Source organism: Equus przewalskii, chromosome 2, assembly GCF_037783145.1.
Source record: "Equus przewalskii isolate Varuska chromosome 2, EquPr2, whole genome shotgun sequence".
NCBI lineage: Eukaryota > Metazoa > Chordata > Mammalia > Perissodactyla > Equidae > Equus > Equus przewalskii.
The window spans coordinates 84,202,892-84,224,866 of NC_091832.1; positions in this window are offsets into that span (position 1 = coordinate 84,202,892).

Sequence of the window (21,975 nt, forward strand, 5' to 3'; positions counted from 1 at the left end):
TGCTGGCTGTAGTGCCAGAAAGACTTGATGGAGAATGTTTGTCACTTGGTCTCCCACATGAAGGTGACTGCTGACCACTGCACTATAAAAGCAAGAAGAAAAGCAGTAGAACCAGGAGTGTGTGCAGAGTTTCTCTAGCATCCTCTACTGATAAAGCTTAACACGGAGCTAGTGGGCAAAACAGACATTTTTATGGGATCCAGATTTCATATCAAAAAACAGCACAAAGGAGAGTGGGTTTGGATGGAGAAAGCAGCAAATTGATAACTAGCATATGGGGATAATGGATCTGAAAAACAAAATCTCAAGTCTGGTCTTCTGAATCGTGTCCTTAATCTTCAACTTACTGAAATTATCTCCATTGGAGACAGGAATCTAAGATGGCTCAACTTCATGGAATAAAAAGACTAGGGGTTGAGACTAGGAAAACGGTGTAGGGAACAAAAACAGATCATAAATCTTGAAACAATAGGGAAATTAGTTGTTATCCATGACTTTGATGATAGAGAAATGGCTCTGGAAAAAGACATGCCACAGCAAGATGGAGATTCTAGGTCTCAGCCCGAGGACTAGTCAGCACTTGCACAAATCTGGGTGAAAGCGTGCACCCTAGGTAACTTTCTTTCCTCACCCTATGCCCAGCCCTTTTAAGGCCATAATTATATCCAATTTGTTCATTGTCTCCCAGCAATTGACACTTGTGTGTGTGGATTCCACTAGCTGCCTTAATTGCAAAATAACCACCTATGAATTGAGATGCAAAGGGTATAAGTAAATGAGAGTGTGTGGAAGTTATGCCCCAGTTCTAAATTTCACTAACATTAGAATAGATGACCAAACAACAATTTTAAAAGGAAACTGGATGTAGGTGTCAAAATAAGGCAGGTATATTAGCACTGCTGGTACAGTATTCAAGTGTGTAAATTAATTCATTGGGAAGAAGAGTTAAGTAATGAATGACGTTGTACTCTAACACCTATAGACTACTAGAAATGAGGAGATTAATAAAAGATTGACAGACTTTCAATGTTTCTCAGTGCTAATTCATAAGTGCTGAATTTCATGGGTTACAAGCTGTAATACCAATTGATAAAGGATGATAGCTTTACCTACAGAATCAGCCTAGGCTTAATTTCAAATCCTACAAGCAGGGAAACATCAAAGTGGGCAGACATGGATTGTCAGTACCCATCTGAGCTATTTTTACAGGCTTGAAGACTCAAATTCCCACTCCCCTCGCTAGCTTAGGCTCGGCTTCTGGAATATTATTCTAGAGCCTCTGGAGCATTATTACAACCTGAATAACTGAGAATTGGGGAAAGAAACAGTTGAAAGGAAGAGGGAAGGCTATGGCTCTTGAGTCAACACAAATACCTGTGAGCAGCTTGAGGAATTGTAGAAAAGGAAAAGGAAAAGCTTGAGGAAAGGTGGAAATTTATTCAGGGACGATTAGAAGGAGCTCTAAGGGAAAGATGGATCTGATAGAAGAGCAGAAAAGATAGCAAATGGGAGTCATTCTCTAGGGCAAGGCTTCAAAATCTGTAAGATACCTTTAAGGGGATCTTGTGAAAAAGGCAAATTCTGATTAAGTACATCTAGGGCAGAGCCAGAGACTGCATTTCTAACAAGTTCCTGGGTGACGTTGATGCTGCTAGTTTGCAGACCACATTTTGAAGCGTAAGTCTCAATAGGGCAGTAATTCTCAACCAGAGGTGATACTGACTCTCCAGGGGACATGTGGCAATGTCTGGAGACATTTTGGCTGTCATAACTGGGGAAGTCCTACTGGCGTCTAGTGGGTAGAGGCCAAGGATGCTGCTAAACATCCTACAATGAAAAGGGCAGCCTCCACATCAAAGGATTATCTGGGCACAAATGTTGATACTGCTGATGATGAGTTAGAGAACTCTTTCTGAAGGGCTTAACTTTTGAGTGTGTTTCTGTTAGAAAATGAGTTGAGTTGTGGTAAATGTCATATTTAAAGGATAATTGCACATACTCTTCTTAAGTCACCGCCATGTTCTTTAATTTCCCAGTAGATTTATTCCCATTCAACTTCATTTGGTGATGTACTAAAGGTTACCAGGAAAAGGGATGGTAAATGAGGCAAGGACATCTCACAGGTAGAAACATCAGCCCAGAGAACCTAGCAGAATAAAACTGCTGATGGTAACAATGAGTAGTGGAGGAAGAAGAGCTTTACAAAGCAGACAGTAGCCCATGAGTTCCCAGTTAAGTGAGAGGTAGCTCCTGGCAGAAAGGGTAGTGTTAGGATTGAGCATGCGATTCAATGGACATCCAGAAATTCTAGTTCCAAACTTCCCATTCTTACCAATAGGGATTACTCCTCTCACATAAGAAATACCTCCTTTTTCCTAGATATATATGATTTGGAATGCTAATATGAAATATTGACTAGCTGGCCTATTAGTAAATGCAAAGAGGTTTGTTAAAGCCAGTGCCCGTGGTCCATGGTGTACCAGGTTAAATATTTCGCATATGTGCACATGTATGTGTGTGGTATTTGATAAAAATAATGAGAAGCTGCCTGGAAGCAGCCCAGGAAACAGAGAGGGGGTTTTGGTGGTAGCTGAGCTCTCTGGTGTGTAGAAGACACCAAATCATGAAAGTCATTCATGTCAAAGGGACTTTAATCTTAGGTTTCCAAATAGGGACAGACATAACTTAAGATGAACCAAGGATGCATCAGGAAGGAAGTTCAGCAAACTTTACAAGATAGGCAGAGTAGGGTGAAAATGTGACAGGAACATCCCTAAAAGGAAATTCCCTTCATGTTTCCACAAGAGAGCGTTCTTCACTGTGCAAGTGGTCCAACTAAAAAATTAAGACTACCTCAACCATTTCCTTCAGAAACAGGCCACGTGGCGTTAAGTGCAACTGCTTTTCCTGTGATATCAAACTAGATGATCGACAGGTAGACAGCCCTTGGTCTCCTCCAAGACAAACAAGAATGAATTTCTTTTCGGATCTCATGTTGGATAACCGTACAGGAGGAGTGATAAACATGAAATATTTTCATATTGACGTATGAAAATTTGTTTCACTCCACTGAGGATATAAATTGAGAAAGAAAATTTTAGTGAGCAGGTAAGTTATAATTAACGAGGAGTGGAATTCTGCATGAAGAAAGAGCCACCAGGTCCTGAACTTATTGGCTATAATGGCCACCTTTATCAAAGCTCAATTCCAAAAATGAAGGTTTGGGCCAAAGGTAGGGTAGTCCCAGCCCTTCAAAAGTGGCAACTGAGCACATAAAATCCACCCAAGGAAATCAGTCACCGTCTGTCCCACCTGCACTCCCTGACAACACCAGTTCCAGAACCATATCCATTTCTATGTTCTTATTTACTGAGTACTTGAGTCTTGGATTTGTCCACTTGACTTTGGCTGTCTCCCATTCCTGCTTTTCAGGTAACCTATCTGTTGCCACACGTCCCTGACTTCTATCAAATTTGGAGCTCTAATCCCTTCTGGATGACTCCAACCTACCCACCATGGCAGTATCACACCGAAAGCACCAAGGAGAAGCAGTTTCTGAAAGAAAGTAGCTTTATGGGAACTTGGAAAGAAGGAAACCCATACTTTTCTTATGCCTTTCTTGTGTCACAAATCTTGTCTACCTTCCTTACACTTATCCAATTCATAGTGTTTACAAAGATGAGAGGAGAAAAAGCATATATATGAAATAAAGTATTAGGATCCTGACCCCAAACTTCTGCAGTTGCCAATCCATCTGCCTAAAATACCCTGTACTCAACTCTACTTCCATCTGTATAATGACTCAGGCTTTGGAATCATATAAACTCCAAAGGAGTCTCCAAGGACTACATATTTTATGTTAGGGAAGTAGCTCTCTTTTCTAAGCCTCATCTCTACCCTGAGACTAATAGCCCCTAGCTCACAGAGATGTTGAGAAGGTAACAATAGCAATGAATGTAAAATACTTAGTCTTGTTCAGGGAACTTAGGAGGCACTGCAGAAATGAATGAATGAGAGAATGGCCAAGTAAATTGGTTGTATTGACAGCATTTGCTGCTTAGTCTTTAATCACAACAAAATTATGGCTAACTATGTGTCAAGCACTATTCTAGATCCTTTCATCCTCACAACAATCCCAAGAGATAAGTATTACTAGTATCTTTTTACAGATAAGAAAAATAGAGGCACAGAGAAGTTAACGACTTGCCCAAGGTCAAATAGTTAGTAGGTGGTGTTGGTAAGAACTAACATTTATTTAGTACTATAATATGCTATATACCCTGTGCTAGGTATTGAGGATTCCTCTACCCTCCTAGGGCTTACAATCAGCCTGTTGGATAGAGCACAGATGCTCTGCTGTGTCTCTTTATGCCCTCTAGTTCAGAGTTGTTCAAATAGTAAGCCACAATCAATTTAATGTTTGGAAGGAAGGAAAGAAGAAAGAGAGAGAGAAAGAAAGGGATAGAGGGAGAGGGGGAGCAAGGGAGAGAAGGAAGGAAGGGAGGGAGGAAAGAAAGAAGAAAGAACGAAAGAGAGAGAGAGAAAGAAAGGAAGGAAGGAAGGAAGAAAGAAAGAAAAGGAGAGAAAGAAAGGGAGAGAAAGAAAGAAAGAAATGGACTGGAATGAAAAAATTAGGGAGCATTGCATGGAGCTAGGCTAATTATTTCACGAAATCTTTGTCTTAAATGTGTGTGTTTGTATGTGTGTATATAATGCATCTTGGTGTAAAATGTAAGTGTAGGTCACAGTCAAAAAATGTGAAAGACGCTGCCTTAACAAATCGCACACTGTCTACATTATCCCCTCTGAAGGACCTGTGGCAATACTCCACACAAATCATTGCCTAGTTTGTCCAACAAGTAGCCTTTTGTTCTTAAAACATATTTCATGGGGGAAAAATTGTGACATCTTCTCAAATTTTGCTCCAGTTCCAACATTCAAGTTGTATTGCTGACCAGATTAAAAAGACACATTGCACCCTCTAGAAGCCTCCCCCTAAAAGCAGATATTCACACAGATAGACATGAAATTTTTGGAGGCTATCAGATTGCTGTAACAGAAAAGCAGTGGGCCCTCTTTACTGGCCTGTGTTCCATGTCCCAAGCCTACTGGGCTCACTGTTGATTTATTCTGTGCGTGAACATGCATATGTCTTCAATAGGTTACGTGTTCCTTATCAAAAGATGCAGGGAGGAAAAAGCTCCGTATATTTTAAAGTGCTGTAGCTTTCACATGAGGCACATTTGTCATAGACATAGGTTTCATCCATAACTCATTGTGAGGCCAGAACGTTTTTGTTGTCACTGCTGCCACTGTTATATTGTGTAGCACATTCTCCCAAATGGTATCCCTTTTCTCTTTTCTGGCATCAATGTTCAGAAAGAGAAAGTAAGGTGTCTTTCTTTTGTCCTAATTGTGTTTTTGTAGACCTATTTAAATCCATGTCAGGGCTACTTTTTTCAGTCATTGCCCTTTCTCCTCCCAAGGCTTTTATAGTGTATTATTTACCCACACTAACCAAGAATGATGATTATTTTCAATTCCAGGACTCATCACTCCTGCTGCTCCATTTTTTAACTGTTACTTTTTATTCTTTCAGTACCCTGCAGCATCTTATGAAATATAAAATATAATGAAACATTCAAACATTTGACATTCTCCTTATGGGTTTTGAGAGAAGCAACAGTGGGCACACGCTTTAGCTTTCATTTCATTAGCTACCTCGGCACTCTGACAATGTTCTCAGAATAGCAAAGCAGATCCACCTGCACTTGCCGGTTGGCAGGGGCAACCTCTTTTCATGGTTGTTGTTGTCGTCGTTGTCATCATCATCATCATCATACTTCCACTTCCACGGAGGAATATACAAAAGCCAGATTAGCTGTACTAACAGTCATTCATTCTGAACCCTGCCTCGTTCACTCCTGGAACTGTCCTAGTTCCAGGTCAGCCTTAGAGGGAGGAGAAGAGATACAGACAGGAATGGAAGTCAGGAGGTGGGCAGTGGTACAGTGAGAATACTTAACCCCCAAGATGGTGTAATATGTTTCTGTTCTCTCTCCCAATTCCCTGCTACAGCTTGTAGAATTTCCCCAGAAATGAATATTTTCATAGCAAAATTTGTGTGCACGTGTATGATATTCAGCAAATTTAAAAATAACCAGTGCAAAAATTAAAATTTAAAGTCCTTAATTGGTGTCCTTGCAATGACCTCATAACTGGTGCTTGGCGACATTTGTCCCCCTCTGAGAGCCAAGCCTGGGTCCTTCTCAAACCGTGAATGTGTAGGATGTCATACGGGGTCCTCTGTAGAGGTAAGGTAATTTCTCAGAGGTGTGGTGTAAGGAATGAAGAAATATCAGGAGGCAGGCAATACCCATGTTAATGATCACTTCTGCCACTGAATTGTCATTTCACCTTGAGGATCTTCAGTTCTCCCACATGTAAAGGAAGAATGGACTTTTCTGCTAAGACGCTAGGATCTCGTCTACAATCCCATAGATCCTAGGCCTCACCCTTGGCTTTCAGCCACAATGCAAATGTTTACAGAGCCTAGGCTGGTATGCACCACTGCCCCTGCCTCGCAGCTTTCCCATACTTTCTCAGAAAAGCCTTACTTTATTTGCTGCATTCCTGGTCAGTCTGTGGGTAACAAGCGTTTCCCAGTAGCCTCCAACTATGCTGCCACATTTAATGTGGCACTTCCAGGTGACCTTCAAGCATTTTCTCCTTCAGGGTGGCTTGAGGTTGCCATGAAGGGCTCTGCAGATGGTGATTTTCCTTCAGGACTGGCCATTCATGTAATTTCAGACAGGATAGGGTCATAATGCTCACCCCTGTCCTTTATGCATTTGAATCTCCCATCATAGGGTCTTTTGTTACCTGAGAGAGCTCACAATTTAACAGCTCAAGCAAATTTCTTCACCATTTTTTCCTGGCCAGAGTTGACTGGTAACACAGACTCTTTCTCCAGGATTTTTCAACCAAGCATCTTAAGATTCAGAAATAGTCAGCAGCCTTTTTTTCTGACCAGGCTGCAGCTGAATCAATGAAAGAAATCCAGGTCAGAGCTAGAGAGATTGTGGAGCAAGAGTGAGACAGAGAGTGACAGCAAGTGGGAGAGGGAGAATGTGGGGGGAGGTAGAAGGAAGGAGAGAGAGAGAGAGAGTGTGCTCTGCCCTTCTTGAGTTTCAATGTTCAACCTTGCCACTGATCAAATGCAATATCTCAAGCATTCTTTCCATAAATTCCCATTTTACCTAAGAAGGTACAAGGTTTTATTTGGGTCTGTTACTTGCAATCAAAAGAATCCTAAACAAAACATAGTCAGAAGAGACCCTGAAGTCATTCAGTCTAAAAATCCACTCGATGCTTAGTGAATGCCACTTGCCCACTAGTGGCTAGGGAACTAGCTACTTCCTAAGGCAACACTTTCAATCATCTCTAGCCATTATTATTAAATTATTATGCTGAATTGAAGCCTTTCCCTGGCACTTCCTCTTATTAGCCCATGAACTACTCCTTAGGCAAAACAAATGTACCTTCCGAATCACAATTCTTTAAGTATTCCAAGGCAGTTAAATTGACAGCTCTTACTCAAGGTGTTAACTTTTGTTTTTTCCCAAGCCCAAATACCCAATTTCTTCCTCTCTTTCTCATATGATGTCTTTTTAAATCCCTTCACCTTCCTAAGACAGTTTTCTGACTACCCAGGGGTGTGGCACCCAGAACTGGACACGAGACTCCAGATAGAACCTGTGCAGCACAGAAAACAGCAGGACCCTCGCTTCCCTGCTTCCAGGACTGCACTTCGACCTCAGTCTGCACTCGCTTTTTGACACTCACGATTGAACTTACTATTGACTAAAATCCCTAATTGTTTTTTATTCATGCTGCAGAAATGTACCCATCTCCTCGGCCTTGTGCTTATGACTTTGGCTTTTAAACCCAACTGTAAGATTATATACACCGTCCCTACAACATTTCATGTCAAATTCAATGAATCAAAAATTGAGGATGAGAAAAAGGTTCTGGAGATGGATAATAGTCATGGTTGCACAACAATATGAATGTACTTAATGCCAATGAACTGTACATTTAAAAATGGTCAAAATGGTAATGTTATTTATATTATGAATATTCCACCACAATAAAAAACATGAGGAAATTTGAATATGGATTGGATATTAGGGTCTCAGGGAATTACTGTTAATTTTCTTAGATGTGATCAATTGAATCAGAGTAATATAGGAGAATGTATTTTTAGGAGATAGGGAAGTAGCAGTCAAATTTTAGGAGGTCTTTAACTTGCTTTCAAATGGTTTAAAAAATAGATATTTAGAAAGATACATAAAGAAAACTGACAAAATGTTGACAGTTATTTAACCTAGGTACTCAGCATATGAGTATTCATTATATTGTTTTCAACCTTTTTTATATATGGATTTCTCTTATTAAAATGGAGAAAATTCAACCTGATATTTTAGCTTGTTAAGATCATTTTGAATTATGAATCTGTCATCCTAGCTATCCTTCCAACATTTGTGTCACTACAAATTAAATACATATTACCAACATATCTTCATTCAAGTCGTAAACAAAATTGCTGAGGAGGACGTGATTGAAGACTTACCACTGGGTCGGCTGCAAGACGTCTTGCTCCGAGCCCACATCACTCAGTCCATCAGTGCCTTCACGCACGGTCGTTCAACAAGTTATGTATCCATTTAATTATGCTGGATCCACATCGTATTTCTCCATCATTTCACAAGAATGTGGAAATGACACACACCGCTGGCTTTTTTCTGAAGTTCATATTAATTATGCCTCTGTGAGTGCCACATCTTCATAGAATGACAAAAGCCTCAGCTTTGGAGGTTGACCACTTGGTTTACATCCTTGCTGGGCCACTCAGCAGCTATGTGACCTTGGATAAACTTAATAATCTGCCTGAACTTTAATTTCTTCATCTCTAAATTGGAACAGGATAGAACTGGTTGTGATAATTAATAAATGTTTTGTGTGTCTAATGCTGTGTCCCAGCCATAGGGCGAGGTGCTGGACGTGAAGCATGGACTGCGGCCTGTGCACAGTAAGTGCAAGTTCGCCTTCCTCAACCCTCGTGAGAATATGCTCATCAGAAGGAGCATATGCTTTACTAGCTCCTCTTTAGCAGAAAACAGGGCTTCCAGATTATGATAAATAAGACCAGTGATCTTTGATGAGGAGAAGGAGACCAGCTTCACGTGATGCCCCAAAGGGAAGGAACATCTGAGAGATGTGACCTGTGAGTCTAGGAGTCCACGATAATCAGAAGTTACAAGAGGAGGAAGGAGAGTTGGGAAGAGCCTCCGAAGAAGCCTCATTTCATAACCAACATCAAACCCACCCAAAGCCGACCTTTGCGTAAGTGCAGTTGAAAGCGTAAAAAGTCCTGTGTGTCACTTCCTTGTACAGTCATGTGCCGCATAATGACGTTCCCTTCAACAACTGACTGCATATTCCAGTGTGGTCCCACGTGAGTACCATATAGCCTAGGTGTGTAGTAGGCTCTACCGTCTAGGATTGTGTGACTACACGCTATCATGTTCACACAACGACGAAATTGCCTAATGATGCATTTCTCAGAACATGCCCCCGTCGTTAAGCGACACATGACTGTAAAATCCTTGAGACCACTTGCCTTCAGGATAGGGCCCAGAGTATAGCCTAGAAAGATCTTTAGGATCTGATGCTCACTGACCTTTCAGCCCCACTGCCTTCAGTCCTATATCTCAGGTGCTAGGAGCTAATTTGCAATTGCCTGAACTGCCGTGGGCTTTTGTACCTTCCTTAGCCTGGAAAGCTTCCTGCCTCTCCCCATCCTCAGCTTCACAGCTAACTCCTATTGCTCTCCTTGGGGAAACCGTCTCTAACTCTACCCCAGACTTCTGTGCAAAGTCCTAGCCTTTGTCATTCTACACGATAACTTACTGTGTAACTCAAATGTTTGCCACCCCAAAGGCCCCAAATCCTCAATCCCTCTGGATCATCACTTTTTCCTTTAATACCTAAATAAGATGGCTCAGATGGAAAACCCCAGGCAGTTTCCTCTTATTTCCTTGCATTTCCAAGGGACTTATGTTCCTGCCGCCACTCACTCTGATCTCCTGCTCTATTCACCGCCCTACCTCCAAGAGCTACCTCTCCTCTTTCCAGCATTTCACCCTCACAACAGACATTTCCCCTTCTTCCTCCAACTCACCAGGAATATAAGGCTATTGTACATAACAAACTTTTCAGAAAAATGTCATATGTAATGGGAGATAATTGCAGCCCAGAGCAGGACATAACTTTACATTCTATGTTTCTTGAAACTTCTCTATCACAGGTAATTTCACCTGCCCTGTCACTCCCTGGAGCCCAACCTGCTGCCTGCTGCCATGTTAGGCCCCTCGACCTCCACATTCCTTTCCACTCCTCCCTCTACTTTATTCCAAGTCCTGGGGACCAACATGAAAACCTCAAATTCCTGACACCTTATTATCCAGATCAGTTTTGCTCTTCTCTCCAAACTTCTTCCATCATATTATCCTTAAGAAACCTTATGTTTTATAATTAAAAACAGCCCAGTCTAGCATTTTCCTAAACACATATTTTTTCCCCCTAGAAGAAACTCTGCTGGTTCAAACCTCCACCAGCACTCGTTAATGTGTCATCTCCATCAGGAAACTAGAATATCCCTGAGGGCTGGAACTCTCGTTTGGATCACCAGCACCCAGCACAGTGATGGATGCATGATAGATTCTCAGTAAATGTTTGATAAATCAAGCAAGGAAGCAAGAAGGAAAGCAGCGAATTATATTTCTAATTGTAGAATATTAAATAGGAAGACCTTTTCTTATACTCCTGAAATTACATGGTGTCACTTCCTACTTAAAACTCTTTCAGTAAACCCTTTGGGCTAGATGCTCTTCTGGCACACCCTTTCTGCTTCCTTCTTCCTCGCTGTCTTATGGGGGCAGGACCCCATGGGGAGGAGAAGGAGCAGCCCAGTCCAATGCTGTCTGTGATGGGGTGGGGGGGGGTGCAATTTTAATTCTAAGATTGTATAGTATTTGGAATCTCACTTGTCCACAGATATAACCTACTTCTCCAATATTTGTTTTATTAATAATAAAATTGATATTTTAGTCACATCTCAATAAATGTCAGTTTTATCAGTAACAAAGTTGATACTTTGGTCACATTCTCCAATATCACTTTTATCAGCAATAAGCAGATATTTTGGTCTTTTAAAAAATAAAAGTTTCTCTTTAGCAAATGCCTTTCCACTACACTAAGAATAAAATGCCATGCCACAGCCTACGTGATCAGGCCAGGTCTCTCCCTCCAGCTGTATCTCCTTCAATTCTTCCCTCTCTCTCCACACCCTAGCCTCTCTCACTCTCTTTCTAGCCCAGAGACCTCACCAAGCTCATTTCTGCCTTGGGCCTTTGCATTTGTCCCCTCCTCCTTCCCCCTGCCACCTCCAGATGACTTCTTGTCTTTGGAGTTTCAGCTCAAATGTCACCACCTCAGAGGAGTCTTTCATGATCACCCAAGACTCACACCGCCTCATGACTTACGTTATCATATCTTATTTTCTGTATCACATATATCATGACTTAAAATTATCCTGTTGTACGTTCCATAATTTATTTCTTCTTATTTTCTACTCCTTGTCCATCACCAATGGAGGGTCAACTCCATGAAAGCAGAAATTTTATCTTTCTTATCAACCTCTATATTCCCAGTTCCTAGGTCAGTACCTGGCACACAGTAGGTTCTTAATAAATATTTGTGGATTGAATTTAAGGATAAATGAATTTAACAATACTACAAGTGTTCATCTAATCTAGTCACAATTTAAAGTATTAGGAATTTCAGGAACAACTTTGAAGAACAGCGTGAGTATGTCTGCTTCAGAAACAATTTATTTACATATTTCGAGTAATAACAGCTACTGCTCTGTGATTTGCTCACAAAATCTGCCCAGTGTCTGTGAAGAGCTGGAACTGCACTTTCACATACAGCAGAACAAGCTTGGATTGTCCCCTAAACACACACTAATTGACATCATCTTGGAGAATAGGGCCACATTTTTATGCCAGTTTTCTTCACACACTTTATTTGAATGAAAGATGACATAGAGAGTGACACGTAAAAGACTTTAAAGAAGCTCAAAATGATTCTCAGATATTTCTAAAGGTAATTGCTCTTTTCTAAGATTCCCAGACAGTTGACGCATTTCTCACATCATCTGGTCTACTCTTCTTTCCTACGACTTAGTCTCTGCCCTGGTAAAACTCGCATTGTCTTTTCCGTGGCCAGTTTAAAGATATGCTCTCCAGATTCTCCATCCAATATCAAAGTCCAAACTGGACTGGCCCCATTGGGAGTTTCTGTCTACTTCATAGATCCAGTGCTCAATCTAGGTCACACTATAAAAGATTCTCATTTCCTTTGTCTGGTGGCCTGTGGTTATATTTCCCCTCTATGTGCTTCCCAACCTTGATCCATATTGCCTGTTCCCTAAGTTTGTTCCCCCTGTATACGTTTATCCTTCCCTCTGCCAATTCCTACAGCCCATGTTGACATCTGGGCCCCTCAGTTTCCAGGAAGAATGTCTTTACTTGCCATTGTCAAGGTATCTTCTCCACTTAATTATACTTCTCCCAAGGGTTTAGAAAAAGCAAGTAAACCTTGAACACATTATGCTGAGTGAAATAAATTAATCACAAAGAAGCAAATACTGTATGATTTCACTTATATACGGTATCAAGAGTAGCCAAACTCATGGAAACAATGCAGTTCCCAGGGGCTGGGGTTAGGGCAAAATGGAAAGTTGTTGTTTAATAAGCATACAGTTTCAGTTTTGCAAGACAAAAAAGTTCTGGAGATCTGTTTCTCAACAATGCGAATATACTTAATACTGGTGAAATGGACATTTAAAAATGGTTAACGTGGCAAACTTTATGTTATGCATATTTTATCACAATTTAAAACAAAAAGCAAAACAACAACAAAAGGCAAGTAAATTGCTGCTGTAATCCAGGTAGCATTCTCCAAAACTGGTACTTTCCTACCATTAGCAGTGTCTCATTTTTGTCTTCCCTTTAATCTCTAGGAAGTAAGCTCCTCTCACAGTCCGCCTGGCTAGTGTCTGACTTAGAGGACCCCTTCCCTCCACTTGTGCCCATCACTTTAACAAGGAAGCACACTATTTCCCTTGGGAGTTACTTATTACACTTGGCATTAGGGTTAATCTATGTACTCACTGCTGCTTTGTTCATCATTTCCCTTAGATTCCTTTATTCCTCTGTGGAGCTTCACTCTGCTTCTCTGAGCACATGTGCAAACAGCCTTCTTCCTATTTGCATTCCACTTCCTCCCACAGCCAAACATTCTCCCAAGCTGCATTCTAAACTCAGAACCTCCTCCCTGTCTAAACTCATCTTTTCTCCCTCCCCTTACTTAAATTGCTCATAAAAGTCTATTTTTCATAAAGCCTTCCTAGGACAATTAATATTATGTATTTATAGTTTATTTATAGTTTATTTTACATTCCAGAAAAGAATTTATGGCATATATGATCAGCTGGGAAAAGTTATTCTTCTTGTGTATGACACAAATTGTATCACATTACCTACAGTACCATCTCTCTGACTTAAGCAACTTAAAAATTTCAGTTAATTATATTCTTAATATTAATTTATTTATTACCAGTAACACTATCATCTCATACTATACATCTTAGAAGACATTATGGAAATAATAAATACCACTTAATATGAATATTTACAATGTAAGTACTCACGAAAGGTACCTAATTTTCACAATGACTCTTCAAATTTGGGGAAAAGAATTAAACTATTTAATCTCATATCTCTCAGTCTGAAAAAATGAGAAAACTTTATTCATAGTTAAAACACAAATTGACAGTAGTCTCTGGATTAGACTTCTGGAGGACATGCATTCTTCTGCTCTGCTCATCGTTATGCTTAGCATCTAGCACAGTCATGGACACAATACACACTCGTTATACATGCGGTGGATGAATGAATAAATGAACAAAGTTGCTTGAGAATACATAAAAGGTAGACACTAAAATTTCAGTTTAATTCAGCTCTCTCAGACATCAAAGCCAATGTTCTATTTTGTTTTTTCTTTTTCTTTTTTTCAGAAGGAAATAAAGCCCTGGCTCTTCCCGTTATCATACTCGTTGCTGTCTTTACCCCATTTTACTTTACGGTTACTAAACATCTTCAATTTTACAAATTCTGAGTTGCGTTCAGTAATGACTCAAGAAGTTGCATCTACAAGATAGCAGAGCTTCCAAAAGGTGGCAGTAGCGTGTCGGTCACATGACCCAAGCTGTAAGAATCTAAACTACTGGTTAATTTGATTGACATAGAGATAAATAAAATTTATCTCCTTTTTGCTCCAAAAGTATTATACCATAAAAATAGTTGAACTTCAAGCAATGTTAACTATTATAGCAGAAAATATTTCAGACACATTTTTGAAAAGATAAAATCTAAGGTGAAGTTCAAGAGCTTCCTCACCAGTTCCATCTCCTCAGACAGTCCCAATCCCTTCTCAGGAGTTCACTCTCCAACATCAAGCCTGTTCCAACAAGGTTGCCCTGAGCAGCTTGTTTGTTACAAGACTTGATCCCTCTTTTTCTCAGCCTATTCATCTTTCCCACATTTTGCACACTAACGAAAGAGATACTTTCATTTTACCTTTTCAACTTCCTTTCTCTCAGAATTTGGGCTTTTTATTATTTATTTATTTTTGCACGTTGCAAAATCAAAAAGTGGAAGAAATAGCTACAGAGTAGCATAAGTTGCTGAGAAACTATTCTTACGCTAACAAAAGAAAGTATTTACACTTGACTCATGTCAGTTTTCTCCATCCCACCTGTCAAGATTCTATTTCCCCAGGCCACAATGAGCATAGCTCCTTGAAAACATGCATGGGCAAGCATCTTGAGTGAGAGCCAAGGCAGAGTTCTACACTGGAAGGGACATTGAGGGTTCAAATTAAGAGAGTAAGCTTATTTATTGAGCAAAGTCAGGATCCATTACAGAAATGGAACCAGAAAAATCAGTATCTGCAGAAACCCAGGGAAAGAAAGATTATGCCACTTCTAGGAAGCTAGAACTAGTTCAGCATGTCTAGAGTAACAAGATATCCATCAGCACCTACTTGTCCACGGGCCCTTATTAGTGAAATTTCCATACCTCGGGTCTGTTGCTGCCTCGTCAGTGACGTTTTGTGTCATATAAACTTTGGCCTCCATTGACAGCTGGTTAAACCAGGGGTGGCACTGTCTCAAAACAGCCAATCTTCCTGCTGGCTAACGACATATGATCCATGGCTTGGCATTGGAAGATAAACTGGACCAATAAGCTTCCTTCCTCAGAAATTTGAACTAAGAAACAGTAACAAAATGAGCAAGATATGAGTGAGAATTAAAAACTGAGACATATACGATGGGACATACACGAAGTAAAATTATGGAGTGGAAGTTATTAGTATGAATAAAAAGTTAATTAGAGAGAAAAATGTAACAGATATGCAGAGAGCAGCAAAGCATGCTCCTCTAAGCGCTTTTTTAAAATAAAATTTTATTAAAAAAAAATCTGTCCCACAACTTTACTATCATAAGCATTAACAATAAGGCTATGTTGTCAACCCGGCCGTGCTCCGCTTCACCATCTTTGTTTTTCCTAGTACCATTATAGTAAAACTCTCAAAGTGCCTTTGCATCTCTCTTCTCATTCCGTCGTCCAAATTCACCCATCTTACAGATTATAAAATTGAGGCACTTAGAGGATAAGTGATTGGCCCAAGAGAACTTTTGAGGACCCTTCAATTAGGACTTCCATTTTTTTACTCCATTAGCATTATTCGCTTCAATGTGCCATGAAAGAATTACAGGAGTGTATATCAAAAGCAGTCAGACCCCACATTTGCACTGGCCAGAGGATTTTGCAGCCATTCCTTGCTACTCATCCGGATTGTGAGTTATATACTATAAATTATTTATATACCAAAAGTATAAAACAACATTTTTAATATTTAGCTTAATGACTTTCTAGTGTGACATTATTCTGATGCTACCATTTCATCAAATTTAGTGTAAATGACATTATTAAATTGTACTGGCAGCATAAAATTACATTCTTTAAATTGTGGGCTTTAGAATATTTTATTTTAATAAAGTCTTTGCAATAGAGATCTTCTGCCACTCACTTATTCTTTCTTATAAAACAAAAAAATTTGCTCTAGGCCTTTAAATGAGGGCCAATTGAAAAATTAATCATAATTGCTAAAGCAGTGACAAAGTCGCTCTGGAATGTTTTTCATTATTTAATTGACTTTCCTTTGTTACAAGCATAAAGCCCTAAAAGTGCGGTCAAAGCAGAAGGAGTCTAAGGAAGCACATCCTGGTGAATTTCAAAATGGCAAAGGGTTAGTTAAAATAATTTGTCAAATTTTGCTAAATGCTCTATTTCGTCTCCAGTTGTTGCCATGGAAATACATACATAGTTAAAACACATACACGTGCATACACACACAAGCTCACAGTATTCTTTGTACTTATACATTTATCCACATTCTCATTATATTCAGTACAAATGAAAAGATTTCTCAGTCTTACTGCTGTTGCTATCAGAAGTCTGTAAAAACAGAAGTAAAACATGCAAAAGGTAAACCATAGTGAATCTTTTAAAATATAGCGTATTCCACAAAACCCAGATTTTTAAAATAAGCATGTATGAGTATATAATGAGAGATTCCAAATAATTTTTTTTTTCAGCTAACCTAATCAGAGACAAGCCTTTGTGAGTGGGCGGGATTTAGGTTACAGCGTCTGTGTTTTCCAGGTGCGTCCTTGCTGAACTTGAAGGTAACAGATAGGTGTGAAAGACATCCAGGCCCCTCCAGGGCCGGCATTATGAGTTCTTTGTGATGGTGCAGGAGACGCATCAGCGTGACACTGTGGCTCCAGGACTGCAGGCGAACCAAAACCCCACCTCGTGGATATGGTTGCATTACAGCTCTGGCTGACACTCTGGAGGCCAATGGATAGTAAAATACGTTTTTAAATTTCCAAAACTGCATTAGCATTAAGAATCTCAAAGGAAGAAAATTTGGATTGAAGAGCTACAGTTGTCCCTTTCAGTTGTCCCTCTGGCCTTTCAAGGAAGCAACCGGTAAACTGGCCTCTCCTGTGAGCACTTTCAGTTCTCAGGAACCTGGGCAATAGATAAATTCAAGTTATTACTGTTCGAGGAAAACCTGGCTACAACAGCCCGCCCGACCGAGCCAGAGATTGTCTTCCTGACGTGGCTTGAGAACCTCAGTAATATTTTAACCCACAAGTGCAGATAACCATTTACATGCCGCTGACTTGGGGATCAGTCATGTTTTATACTTGGAGACTTAGTTTCGTTTTCCTGAGCACTGCAGCCTCCTGGCTGTGGGGGTGAGAGTCAGAACGGAAAGCAGAGGATGGCTTGTTCTAAAGAACAGGAGCAAGTTTATAAATTAAAGATACTATTAACCAAGCATCTCTCTTTCCCTCTCTTTCCTTCCCTCCCTCTTTCATCAATTCTCTCAGAATCTAAGGCTTCTAATAAATTTTTAATTTTTTTAAGAATTTACTACATATTCAATATGCATGTCTCCAAATTGTCCCCAAGAAGGACTATGCCAAGTGACGCTTCCACCGGCAGGATCTGAGATAGCCCATCTCCCAGCAATCTCATCAGTTTTCTTAATCGGGCTTTCTCCATCTTTGCCAATTTCACAAAAGAATATGTTGCTCTCTTTTGTTTTATTAGAGCCCATTTTGCCATTGGTTTGAATTACCATATTTGTAAATCTAACCCTTTACAGTGTTTATATTAATGTGTTTCGCAATAGGAAATCAATCTTGCATTCTTAGGATAAAATCTACAAAATGATGATGAATGATTCTGTGAATACCCTGCCAGTGTCAGTCTGATCTCTGTCATTTAGGATTTCAACATCTATGTTAATTAAGGGGATTGTTCTCTGACAGTCTCTTCAGTAGCTGAGAACACTAGCACACAGTGGCCTGGAACACTTGGGGGCCAGACACTGTGAACAGTTATCAGGTGTGCAACGTGCTGAAGAAAAATTAAAGGAAGGTGTTTCTAATGGTCAAATAAATTAAAGACATAATTCATTTTAGTATATTATAAATTCTAAGATGTCCTGTAGTCTAAGATTTGTTTTATCTGTAGTTTATTAAACTTATTTGGCTAAATATATAGAATGCTTTCTATATGGAATAACTATTAACCTCTGACGAGAACTTCAAGTGTTTCACTTAACATTTTGAAAAGAGTATAGTTTCCTTTTGTTCTATATTTGGCATAAGTTTTTATGCTCGTTTCAAAAAATTAAGCCATTTTTTCCTGTTCTCTAAAGCGGTTTAAGTGAAAAGCATATAATTTGTGCCTTGAAAATTTGAATGAATGCTCCTATGAAAACAACTAGTGCCAGAGGTTATTGTTGATGCCTGTTTTATTTATTTTTCAATTTCTTTTATGATTATTGACATACTTTGGTTTTCTATTCTTCGTAGGTACTTTTGGAAATTCTATTTTCAAATGAGTATCTATATCATTCAGATTTTCACATTAATAGGAAAATTTTATATACATAATGTTTTTTAAAAAATCTTTGTCACTTCTTGCTATATTCACCTTTATTTACAATATTTTGTTTGCATTTTCTCTCCTTTTTTCTTCATTAGATTTTCCAAAGCATTTTTAAAATTTTTTTCCAGTTTTCTTTAGATATAATTGACATGCATCACTATATGAGTTTAAGGTATACAGCATAATGGTTTGGCTTACTATATTGTGAAATCATTACGATAGTTAGTTTAGTTAGCATCCATCATCTCATATAGATACAATACAAAAAGAAAGCAAAAAAGAAAAGAAAATATTTTTCCTTGTGATGAGAACTCAGGATCTATTCTCTTAACAACTTTCCTGGATATCATACAGGAGTATTACCCATAGTCATCATGTTGTACATTATATCCCTAGTGCTTATTTATCTTGTAAGTGGATGTTTACCCCCTTTGACCACCTGTCTCCAAGTCCCCCCCAACCTTTTGTAACCACAAATATGATCCCTTTTTCTATGAGTACGGTGTTTTGGTTTTTTGCTTCCTTTTAGATTCCATATATGAGTGAGATCATACAGTATTTGTATTTCTCTTTCTGATTTATTTCACTTAGCATAATGCCCTCAAGATCCATCCATGCTACTGAAAATGGCAGGATTTTCCTGTTTTCTATGGCTGAATAATATGTGTGTGTATATATATATATATATAGTGTGTATATATATATATATATATATATAATATATACCACAACTTCTTTATTCATTCATTTGTTGATGGACACCTAGGTTGTTTCCATGTCTTTTCTATTGTACTATGAACATGGGATGAATATATCTTTTAGAGTTACTGTTTTTATTTCCTTCCAAAGTGTTTTTTTTAATATTTCCTTTCCTATGCTTTTATTATTTAATTATTCTACTTTGCTTAAGCTTATCTCTTGTTATTCTTTCTTTTCTTGAATGCTGCAAATTTTATTTATATTCCCTTCTTATAGGTTAGTTAATATAAAAATTAAGGCTCTGGATTTCCTTTTGAATAAGACTTTTAAAAATCTTTTATAAATTTTGGCATATAATATTCTCTTTTTTATTTTTTAAATTGTTTACTAATGTATTATTGGTTTCTTTTATGATTCAAGAATTATTTAGAAGAAGGTTCTATAAATTTTATTCTATTTATTCATTTAATCTATGTGGTTACTTTCTAATTTTATTGTATTTATTCAAAGAATGCAACCAGTACCATTTTTACCCTAAGATCTAGCATAATAATATTTCTGAATGTTTAATAGGTACTTAAAAGAAGTTGTGTTTTCTGTGTACAACATATAAAGTTTCATGTAGTCCAGATAATATGTCCTTTTTAAAATTTCTATATCTATATTACTCATCTCTTTATCTGCTAAACAAATAAGGAGGAATAGTAAGTTCTTCAAATGCAATTTGATGACTTTAATACATAGCTTTGTTATCTGGTATATAAAACTTAGAGCTATTATAATTTCATTGGGTAAAGGAGAGTTTGTCAATATGAAAATATCGTTTGTCTTCTTGAATGTATTGCCTTGAATTTTACTTCATTTGAAATTTAATATTGCTACTCAGAATTTGCATTTGATTGTCTTTATATTTTAGGTTGACAATTCTCAGCTATGGTCTTAGGAGTCCCTAAGATCCTTTGAGAAAGCTCATGAGGTCAATATTTTCGGAATAATTCTAAGATGCTATTTGCCTTCTTCGCTCTAATTCTCTCAGGAGTGCACAGTGGAAATTTCCAGTCCACGTGATGCATGGCTCTGATGCACACATACATCACACTCTGATAGTTAATAGTCTGTGTGCTTGTGTATTTTTGTGTTTTAAAAATTTCTCAGCTTTCATAAAACTTTTGGAAGAAAACATGGGAGAAAGTCCTTGTGACCTTGGGTTAGGCAAAAATTTCTTAGATAGGATACAAAAGCATCAGCCGTAAAATAAAAAATTGATAAATTGGACTCCATCAAAATTTCAAGATTCAGCTCTTTGAAAGACACTGTTAAAAAAAAAAAAAGTAAAAAGAAAAGACAAGCCGTAGAGTAGAAGAAAATATTTGCAAAACATATATCTGATAAAGGACTATATCCAGAAGATATAAAGAACTCTTAAGATTCAGTAGTAAGAAAACAATCAACCGAGTGGGCAGAAGATTTGAACAGACACATTACCAAAGAAGAGATACAGATAGCAAATTAGCACTAAAAATATGCTCAACATCATTAGTCGTTAGGGAAATGCAAATTAAAACCACAACAGAATACTACTACACATCTATTAGAATAGCTAAAATAAATGTTTTAAAAACTGACAATATCAGGTCCTGGCGAGAAAGCTGAGTAAGTGGAACTCTCATATATTGTTAGTGGAAATGCGAAATTGTTGAACCATTTTGGAATTGTTTTTTATGCAGTTATTGTTTTTTTAAAAGTTCCTTATAAAGTTAACCATGCACTTATAATATGATAAGCAGCAATCCCTGTGTTTTTACCCAGAAAAATGGAGACATACATCCACGCAAAACCCTGTACACAAATGTTCATTGCATCTTTATTTGTAATAACCAAAAACTGGAAAGCCCCAAATATTTGACTGGTGGATGGATAAAGAAATCATGCGGCAGCCAAATAACAGAATAGGACTCACCAATAAAAGGAACTACACTAGTGATACATGTAGCAACCTTGATGAATCTCAAAAGCATTATGCTAAATGAAGGAGCCTGGACTCCACAGGCTGTATAATGTATGACTCCATTTAGCTGCTATTTGCAAAAAGTAAATATAGAACCAGAAAGCAGATCGTTAGGGCTGGGAGTAGAGAGACACATTTGACCTCAAAAAGGCATGGAAATACCCTGTATGCCTTCATTGTGGTGGTTGTTCCCAAACTGTATGAATTCACCAAAATTCATAGAATAGCACAGCCAAAAGATGAATGTTACTATAGAGAGATCAATCAAGCTGACTGAAAAAGAAATTCAGTTTTAATTTGTAATGCAATCTGTATCAATAGATATATTCCACATAAATAAAAGTTCTTTGGATCTTCAGTAAGTTTTAAGAGAGTAAAGAGATTCTGAGATCAAAAAGTTTGAGTCATTATTATAGGTCATGATGAATAACACAATTTTTATTTCTTTTTTCATTTTTTTATTGTGTTTTGCTAAAGCAAAATACTATGGGATTTTTTAAGCTAATCTGAGTGTCTTCAGCATTTATGAAGTAGATTAGAACATGT